The following is a 9819-nucleotide window of genomic DNA, read 5'->3' as shown; positions in this document are numbered from 1 at the left end:
GCTGGATTTTTTGGGCACGGTTTTCCTGAATGGTGTATTCAGAAATAGTTCTGAATTGCGGCGATTATCCTAACGATTCAGGAACGATTTCTGTGGGACGTTGTTTTCGTTCACGGCGTGTAGTCTGTAAGCACGCCACGCCACCTGGGCTTTTGTAGGGTACGCCCGGTTCCCGATTTAATAATAAAAGAGTGAGACTCTTCAATAATGGGTGAAGATTATTTAAAAAAAAACCCTGTTACCTTTGCAACGAGAAGATACACTTTCATGCTGCGCTTCAAAAGAAACCACTTATGTCTGCAACTGCAACAAGTTCTCAAAGTTAACAATGAATCCCCAACTGATCATCATATTTGTCATAAACAGGGTGGATCAAAGGGCCGTTTAAAGTGCGGTTAAAAGCACAGACTTCGCACCAGGTTACAGTCTTTTTGCGATCTGTCTCTTCCAAACGGCCAGTGAGGCTCAGATTTGGATGCGTGGTTCAATGTCTGGGGCGCACTCTGTGTGGAGTTTGTGTGTTCTCCCCACGTGTGCGTGGGTTTCCTTCAGCTCCTCCAGGTCCCTCCCACAGTCCAATGGCACAATGATAGGCTGCTTGGCGTCTGCTACAATTGGCCCTATTTTGAGTGCGTGTCTTTGTCTGCGTGTGCCCTGCGGTCCACTGGCCTTCTGTCCAGGGTGTATTCTAGACAGGCTCCCCGTGACCCTATATTGGATAGTGGTTAGAAAATGGATAGATGGCTGAATTCCACTAGGCCCCTCTGCTGGCGAGTCCACCTGAGATATTGTTCCAACGGAATCGTGGGACAAAGGCATCGTTCTCTGGCTATGTTGGTTCGATTCTGTTTTTCCCGTCATCACTGCGGAGGCGTTTCTTTTGTACTCGTGCAACAAACTACGCTCAGTCTATTTCTGTTACACAGAAATGCCCGAGAAATAGGCACCAGATACATTTTTGCACGTTTGAAAAAGACTATTCAAGGACCAGATCACCTCTATGTGTTCACACCTACAGGTCAGGAAGTCTACAGGCTATTCATTTCCTGGACTTAAAACATCCCACTGCCCTCATGTCTAGTTTTCTGTTAGCTATCCTGTTTGTTTATTCCTGATCTCCTATATTGCAAGAATCAAGTGACGCGCCTAGATCACACTTGGATACTAGAGAAAACTCGAAACAATGTGCACTATCCTGAGAAATCCCCTGACGCCATGGTACTTACATTTTTTAAACAGTCCAGCATAGTGCGAGTTCTGTTTTTCAGATGTATTCAACAAGCAGATGAAACCCTAATCTTTGTATAGGCACAGAGAGAAACCCTTATAATAAATGTGTCCCTCTTCTGTAGATTATTGACCGTTATTGATTATTATTTCCATTGCAGCCGATTGTGCTGTTATTACCTTGCCCTCGTACCCCATCCTGAAACCAGCAGTGTACTTGGAGGGAGTCGACTTTTGGTCCTCGAGCGACGCCCAGCTGACTGGTTTGGGGAGCTTTCTGAAGTTATCAAAGGGGCGGCTGCGCCCCATTGAAATTTGCCTTGGGAACATTTGTTTTCGGCGCACAACAGTGATCCCATCAATTCGAGTGCCGTGAATCCCGTCCATAGACCCCGCGCTGCCGGGAAGTCACTACGTTTGTTCAACTTTGTACTTGATCGACTTTGATGTGTTTTTTCCCCTCCCCTTCGTATTCTGGTTTAATCCCTTGTACGTTCACTTTAGTCCCTGCTGCCCTTGGAGCACAATGTTGTATAATGAGTGTGGTAATTAATGGCCTGCTGTCTGCATCCATTCGCTTCCTATCCATCCTGCAACCTCACACTGCAGCTGTGGAGCAGGGAATGGTAACGCAGCCTGAGATCAGATCCCCGGGAGCTGACACGAGTATCCCTGCTGTCTGCACAGAAACGTTGGGAAGAGAATTCACTTTAATCCAGCATAACAACCCCTCCCCGGTGGCAGGCGTTGGAATCCACACAGTACTCGCTGTGAGTGAAATGGGATTGGATCTGCAAATTGACTCTGGCGGGAGACAGGGAGACCAGGCGGTCTCTGTGATGGGCCTTGCTGGAGGTCCTTTTATCGGTCTCTGCAGGGGTCGGGCACGTAGCTGTGTCCATTGTGGAGGGGAGGATGTGACTGCAGAAATGAGATGAATTGCCAGTTGCCGGCAAAAAAAAAAATGGACGCCGAGATAAGCCTTTTTTCTTCCTGCATTGTTTTTTTGGGGGGGAAAGTGAAAGTACACAGAGCCACAGAGACTTTTTTTATTTCAAAAAGACTGCCCCTGTTCCGACTGGTGCCGACCCCCGGATCTCCACAGCTGTGCGACTCTCTCTCCCAGTTTTGGAAATTGGAATTGCTTCTTGTTGATCACCTCGACTTTTATTGCAATTGTTCGAGGGGGGAGCTGGGTCACGCATGCGTGGGTTTTATTAAGTTTTATTCCACATTGACAAGTACAAGAAAAGAAACGCAACGTTTCGGCTGTGGAGCCTTCTTGTGTGTGAAGAAGGCTCCGCAGCTGAAACGCGCTTCCTTTCTTCCCTTTTCAGCATGGAACAAAACTTATCTTGCAATTACCCTGGTAACAACACAAGATGTGCAAGGACCATGCACGCCAAACTCCAAAATCTGCTGCGCAAGCCTTATAGCCTCAGGCGGAGGAAGAGATGATACTCTCACTGATCCTGCATGATCACAGGCCAACTGCCAATTACTGGGATCACCAGTGAGTGGTACCACTAGGCACCAGTTGGCTCATTTCATTAATGACCTTCAGTTATTGCTCCAGAATTAATTTCATTCAGGATGAGGGTCTCCTCCAAATATCCATCCATTCAGTTTTTATTATCGGCTGATCCAGAACAGGGTTCTGAGGGAGCTGGGGCCTAACCCAGCAAGCCATGGACGCAAGGCAGGATGGGATAGCAGCCCATTGCAAGTCGCATCCAAAGATACACACGCACTAAGCCAATTAGCCCACCACTGTGTCTTTGGACTATGGGAGGAAACCAGAGCACCTGGCAAAAATCCACATGAACAGAGAGAGAGCAACCTCCACACAGATGGCCACCCAAGGGATCAAACCCAGGGCCCCAGTGCTGCAAGGCAGCGGTGCTAACCACAGCGCCACACACAGGACCGTGCTGCCCAGAGGACAAATATTTTAAAATAAAAATCCCACCACATACACTTCATGATTATGAAGGTCTCTTGAACCATTCCCTGAGCACGCTGTGGTTGTGCATTATCTGCACTTTTGCCACCTCTCCACCAGGTGGCCTGGTGACAATGCTAGCCCTTGGCCTCTTGTGACCTCAGCTCACCTCACATGACTTGCACTCGCTTTGTCACATGGTTTTTGGACGTTCTTAGCAGCCTGCCGCTTGACTGACACCACTATTATTTCCAAGTGAATACCAACTCGAATGTGAAGACTATCTAGACCCTCCAGGACCTAGCTCTTATGCTGTTCCGTTCATTGAAGTGCAGATCTTTTCTATCCTCTCAGTTCTTTTCCTCAGAATGTTCCCTCTCTCATATCCCGGACTCTTCCCTCTCAAATCGGCACACTGTCCCTTTTTCACACTTTAGAATTTGTTTTTGAATACCTCTGTGCCTAGTTTTGTAAAAGGAATCCTTCTATCCAACCACTTCATCACAATTCAGAGGAAGCCAGAGCCTATCCATCCCAACAAGCAACAGGCGGAAGGCAGGATACACCCTGGATGGGACGCCAGTCCTTGGCAGGGCAGGCAGACACACCCACTCACAAAATTGTCCCAGAAGTCAATTAACCTACCAGCATGTCTTTGAATTGTGGGAGGAGACTGGAGCACCCGGAGGAAACCCATACAAACTGGGGGAGAACATACAGACTCCACACAGACAGCACCCCAGGTCCAGAATTGAACCCAGGGCCCCAGTTCTGTGAGATAGCTATGCTAACCACTGCTCCATTCAGTCTTACTCTACACTGCCTATCTCCCACTCTTCAAAATTACATCTCAGCATATTTTCCTTTCTCTGTCATACACCTTAAGCTGTCACTCCATCTGCAGCTGCCATTGCATTTCCTGGATGATGCCAAAAATCTAGTTCCCTTGCTTCGGCAGCCAGAGAATGTGCTGCTGCTGCTTTGCCAGGCAGAGTCAAGGACCAGTGTGCCCCTGAGCCTGGCAGATGAGCAACAGTGCCACCTGCCTGTCTGGAGTTTGTGACGCTGCTGAGTTCCACCTCCTATGCACTCATCTGGTTCTGGGAAGGAGTCTGATGCTGTGTCCCTGGCTCTCCTCTAATAAGCTTCTTAAATTGTTACCGGATGCATTTCTAATTTCAAGGGGGCCTATCTTGTGAAGCTTTCCTTTGCCTCATGTGGGATTCCACTCTCTCCAAATGCTCCACACTCCTTCAGCCAAGGTTTAACTACAATAGTTTCACACCTGTTTCCAATTACTCGGCAGCCATCTTGGCTCAAGGCCTCACTAGGGTCCGGCTTTGAGCCAAGATGGTGGGGCTCCACCAGGGGCCTTCTCTCACTCCACCACAGGTCTCCTTATTTAATTTAACGTGCCTTTTTATGTCTACACCACAAGCCAGAAAATAGTATGGATAATAAAAATAGATTCTGTTATCTTACTGGCATGAAGCTGAGCTCAGTAAATGTGCTTGGTCAGATAACCTATTTTATAAGTTACAAAGCTTAAATACGACCTGCCTTCAAGACGGAGAGCAAGCATAATGCCGAGAGTGACTATGGTATGAATACATGGTTAACATGCATTCTTCTATCTCAATCAGAGATGGAGGTTCTTTTATCATCTCGGCACTGACAGCCACAATCACTACAAAAGTTCTTCACAAAAAGCATTCACCGCTCATTGGCAGTTGTTGGGCTTTTCCACAACCAAACGTCTACCACCTCCAAACACATGACTCATGATCAAAGAAAAGTAAGCAGTAGGGTGGCTGGCGTGTGAGCATTTTTGAGCCATCCTGGACCTACTGTAGTTTATTTGTACGATGTGTGAATCTCTGCAGTTCTGCAAGTAGCAGAAGACATACAGAAGAGCCGTGGGTGGGAAACATATAACTCCTTTTCTGCCCTTGGCTCGCGAAGTGACGTGGTTTCCTTGAACAGATGGCCACCTGCTTGTTAGAAACATGCAGTAGAATGTAACGAAGAAAGTGGTCTGACAAGTGCAATAACAGTCTAACAATCGTCTTTACCTGCAGACGTCTTACAATTAACAAGTGTGTTTGTAATGGTGTTTCTTGATTAAATTGTCCTCAAATATAAAAGCATCGCTGAACAGATTAACTGGTCCTGGTTTACTTTAATTTCAGCTATCAAAAACCCATTTTCTACTGTTGTTACAGTTGTGGAGAATTAATTTCCTAATTGATACGTACAGTATACACGTGCATCTTTATTAAGATCCGGCAACAACTGGAAATTGGCAATAAACAAAACTGGTTACCTGTGTCTGTCCTGGACTAAAATTCAGAAGACCGTTGCAAGTAGTTTAATTTAATTCAAGAACAGTAGATAAAAAAAAACACAGTTACAGGTTTGAAATACATGTAAATATGCGATTAAAAATGTGGAAATAAAAACTAGACTGAAAATAATACAGAGAAATGGACTGACTGTTACTGTATCGTTCAGTGTGTGGAAATGGCTTTTTTATTGTTCCTCTCCGTTTATAAGCTCTGGTTGTTGCTCAACACAGCTCACCCTTACGACCTCATGACTCTGGGTGTGTTGGGGGGGGGAGGGTGTTCAGGTGCCAAAGCAAGTTCTTTTCAGAGTCCTTTGCCATTTCACGTACCGCAGCCCAGGAACCTGCAGGAGGCCGTGCGAAGGTGATGCGTCTCCCTCTGGCGACGTGGCAGTGATCACAGGCTCCCACTGGCTCAACACAGGTTCCCTGTTGCATGGCAACCAGAGGACATCCCGGCCGACTCCACGGCTCTCGGCCCCGGCTGGAGTCTGCCAGAGGTGCGCCGAGACTCGGGGAGATCCCAGTCTGATTAAGCTAATAAAAAATAGGAAACAAAGGCCACGAGCTGGATGGACCTTGCTTCACCACAACGCCTCCCAACAGCACAGAGCCTCCCATCCCTGTGCAGGAGGTCCTATCTCTGTTTTTCTGGGTACTGGACCAGGTTCTCAGGACCTTTTACAATCAAATGTTTGAAAAGGTAAAGGTAGTTTCCGATTGGGCTGTATATACAGTAGCAGCCATGGGGCAAACGACCATCAGTCCATTTCCTGCCTGCTTTATCCAGTACAGGGTCCCGGAGGGGAGCCAGAGCCCATCCCGGCGAGTCTGACAGACTCAGAGACAGGATGCAGGAGGTACAAAGATGACCTCCAGGCTTACTAACATACCTGCCTTATGGCTAAAAAAACCCCCAACTTTTCTGTTGCGTCAGCCAGCAGAGATTGTGGTTCTTTACGCAGAGTAGAAACCAGAACGCAAACGGCCTTCATGTGCTGTAATAAAGTGGAACATGTTGACTCGGAGTCGATTTGTAATGATGCCGAGAGTGGCGGTGAAACTGTGTGTTTCAGGCTTCGCCATAGTTATTCTACCGTCGTGTTCTGGGTTGTGTGGGTTTCCGAAGAGATGCTGGTAGTTACCCGTCTTCTGGAAAAATTGGCCCGAGACATGAGTGTGTGCCCTGTGATGGACAGGTGTCCTGTCCAGGGCGTATCCTGCCTTGTGCCAATGGCCTGATGGGATAGGCTCAGGCTTCCTCCACAACCCAAAACCTGAAGTGGTTAGTAAACAGAGGGATGGATGGATTTTTAAAAATGAGTATAGACTCTGCGTTACCAACGGTGCTAAAAAGTCAAGAATGTTAATTTCCCAAATTAGTGGGCACTATATCACCCAAAGTTCAATTCTAATCAAAAGACATGATCCTGTAGGAGTTTCTGTGGGATGGATTCAGTTTTTGGAGTATCTTAGCCCCCTGGTTCATGAATGAAAACCGAAAGAAAAAGATCTGTAGACTAGTCCAGTTTTAAGTTACTGCCATGCTCGTCCTGGTATACAAGTACAGACTGTGTTCAGAGTTTATCAACGGGGATGTGAGATTTAGCTCTTGACAGGCCTGGTGTTTTCTGGTTTCTGTTTCACTCAAAATCTCTGTGAAAAGATTGGTGTTTTTAGGTAACTATCTTTAATGGAGTGAATATCTGAGGAGACCATAAGTCCTATATATGTCTAAAATAATACGATTTAATTATTTTATTGACTTGTTAGGTGGGAATAAAAAACAGATATCTTTAGTTCTCCCAGGTACCATACCATCTCTGACTGCTTCATCCAGTACACAGTCACAGTGGAGCCAGAGTGTATCCCAGCAAGCAACGGGCACAGGGCAGGACACACCACGGATGGGACGCCAGTCCAGCACAGGACAGGCACTCTCGCCAAAGCCAGGTTTGCCAGAAGCCAACTACCAGTATGTTTTTGGACAGCGGGAGGAAACCCACATGAACACGGGGAGAACATGCAAACTCCACACAGACTCACAAAATTAAATAAAAGAAATTATTTCTTCAGAGGCCTAATCTAAAAAAAAAAAGAAGATATTTCAGTATCTGGGCTCGGATTTAAGCTCCTTCCTCTACATTCAATGGCACCAAGTATTTTAAATTTACTATCAAAATCAACTGAAATAAAGCTACAATCAGACAATTAATTCTACAAATTAAAAAAAAAGAAACCCCCAGACCATCTTAAACATTTGATGTACGAACGTAAGTGGAGAATCTGGACAGATATTTGAAGGGCAGCAAGGCTACAATTTCCTGTTTGATGTCGCGTCAACAGCAATAACATATAGACGCTGCACGCAGTATACAACGTGCACGAAAAGGGCAGCGATTCCCGAGTCCAGGAAGCGAAATTGACGCGGTGTCCTTTAAAAAAAAAGAGAGAAACGGGGGGAATAAGGGAGAGCGAGAGTACCTTTGGACCGGAGCCGAGCGCCGCGAGGGCCAATGGGAGGAGCGCGAGGCATGCGCTGAGCTGGCAGGGTCTGGGCTGGTCTGTGAGAACAGGGAGACACGGGCTGGCGTTAGTCCGGGCTTGTCTGCTTCAGACAGCCGCTGGGAGAGCGACCACCTCACCACTCGTCTCCACACGGCGCAGACGGGTGGATCTCGGAGACCAGAAACAAGGGGCAGCCCCCTCTTCCCTCTCTCTCTCTCTCTCTGCGCGCCCCGCAAGAAAAGCCCGTGACCGCCGTCGCGAATAAGCGATGCACCTCCTTCGTCTGCGAAAATTACTGCGATAACACATAACTGGTGGCATATTGTTGCTACTAATGCAAACTGAAGATTAAAGTTTACATTCCGAACGAGGTTTCCGAAGGGCGAAATGATGGTCGTATCCCTTGGAAACTGACAAGAGCTCCTGTATATATATATATATTTTTTTTTTTAAAAAAGAAACCATCTCTCCCCGGTTTTCCACCCATTTCACAGAAATTACCGACAATGGTTCTCAATCTCCCTTTCTGCTCGCCACCTTAACCCGCAGTGCCTGTCATCTTCCGAGCTAAGGAAACCGAGTCTGAAGACGAAGAAGGAGAAAAGAACACTTTGCAGCGGGGAGGATTTGGGGAAGACGAGGAAAGGAAAAAGTTTGCCCCGAAGGAAACCGAAGTGCCCGAGATTTTCGGCCATTCTGAGGGACGGAGTGTTTTCTGAGGTAACCCATCCACTTTTCGTTTTATTCAGTCGACCGTGTGGCATGCGGACGTGACAGTGCTTTCTCGCGTACTTTACACGTCTTTTTATCGGTCTGGTTCCACCGAACGCCTGCATTGGCCGAGATTGTCCCACGGCTCTGGGTCTGGGGACTGACTGACCTATTTTCTGCTGCCTCGGAGGACACCCGGCTGATGCGGAATCGCCGGGCTCACCCGAGTGGTCTCCGGCGCTGCTCGGTCAGGGGGCTTGCGTGCGCTGGAGGCGACGTTGTAGCGGTCTCGCCTGGCAAAGCGACTTCGCTGTGGGCGCAGTGCGTGTCGTTGTAACACGGTGACTTCTGTTGCCTTTGCAACTCGGGAGAACACGAAACGTTATTTTGTAGCGGGGGCCTGCACAACTCAAGTCTTGAAGGCGAGAGCCCCTCACGCCAGACGTTTCTGTTCGGTAAAAAAAAAACTGCACCGAAAAGTGACTGTTGTCGCTCCTTCATTAATTGACCGATTGACATCTGTGGGTTTTTTTTTACCTGTCACTATGTCGTGAGGGTGAGGGGAAACTTCTCAGTTTTGAATGTGAACAGCATGGGATTTTGGCTTTGGGTCTTGCAGAGTTGTGATACCTCGCAGAGTACGAATATGAACCGCTCGAAAAGAGCAGCGTTGAAGTTAACACTTGACGTGAGCCCGGAGCTGCCTTCTTGTTTTAAAGCCGCCGTTTTCCCGAGCCTGAAACATACAGTACGCGAGATCTTTCCCATTCGCCCGTTTAAGACCGAGGGAGAATGACAAAGCCGTACCGTTTCGAAACGATAAAACCAGAAGAGCTTCAAGAAAGCGCGATTCTGCAGAACCAGCTCAGAGGAGAGACTTTCTGAGCTCAGTGCGACTCCGGAGAGGGTGGGGCAGCTGGCCTGCATAGGAAGCTGTCAGTTTGCTGTGACCCGTGTTTTGGACAAATACCAGATTTAAAAGCTACAGGGTTTCAGCTTTTGGGACAGTGGCAGAGGAGGAACATGAAAAATCCCATCCTGGGAGACACCAAGACCCTCAGAATTTACCCTCCAGCCCAACATCATC

At 47.5% G+C, this 9819-nt stretch overlaps 1 protein-coding gene and 1 long non-coding RNA gene across 2 annotated transcripts in view; one reads left to right on the top strand and one right to left on the bottom strand.

The window, feature by feature from the left end:
* Positions 1-5994: 5994 nt before the first annotated feature.
* Positions 5995-9637, bottom strand: LOC148645258 (uncharacterized). Its single transcript, XR_015928526.1, has 3 exons — positions 8902-9637; positions 7998-8077; positions 5995-6050 (listed from the first exon to the last, which is right to left on the bottom strand). It is a non-coding gene; the product is annotated as an uncharacterized LOC148645258 (long non-coding RNA).
* glis2b (GLIS family zinc finger 2b) overlaps positions 8073-9819 on the top strand; it is a 48608-nt gene continuing 46861 nt past the window's right edge. Inside the window, exon 1 of the mRNA XM_088612984.1 lies at positions 8073-8741. The gene's annotated coding sequence lies outside the window, so the exon portion shown is untranslated. The remainder of the gene's footprint in view (positions 8742-9819) is intronic.

Source organism: Lepisosteus platostomus, chromosome 19, assembly GCF_059453375.1.
Source record: "Lepisosteus platostomus isolate fLepPlt1 chromosome 19, fLepPlt1.hap1, whole genome shotgun sequence".
NCBI lineage: Eukaryota > Metazoa > Chordata > Actinopteri > Semionotiformes > Lepisosteidae > Lepisosteus > Lepisosteus platostomus.
This window is presented reverse-complemented; position numbering and strand designations above follow the sequence as displayed.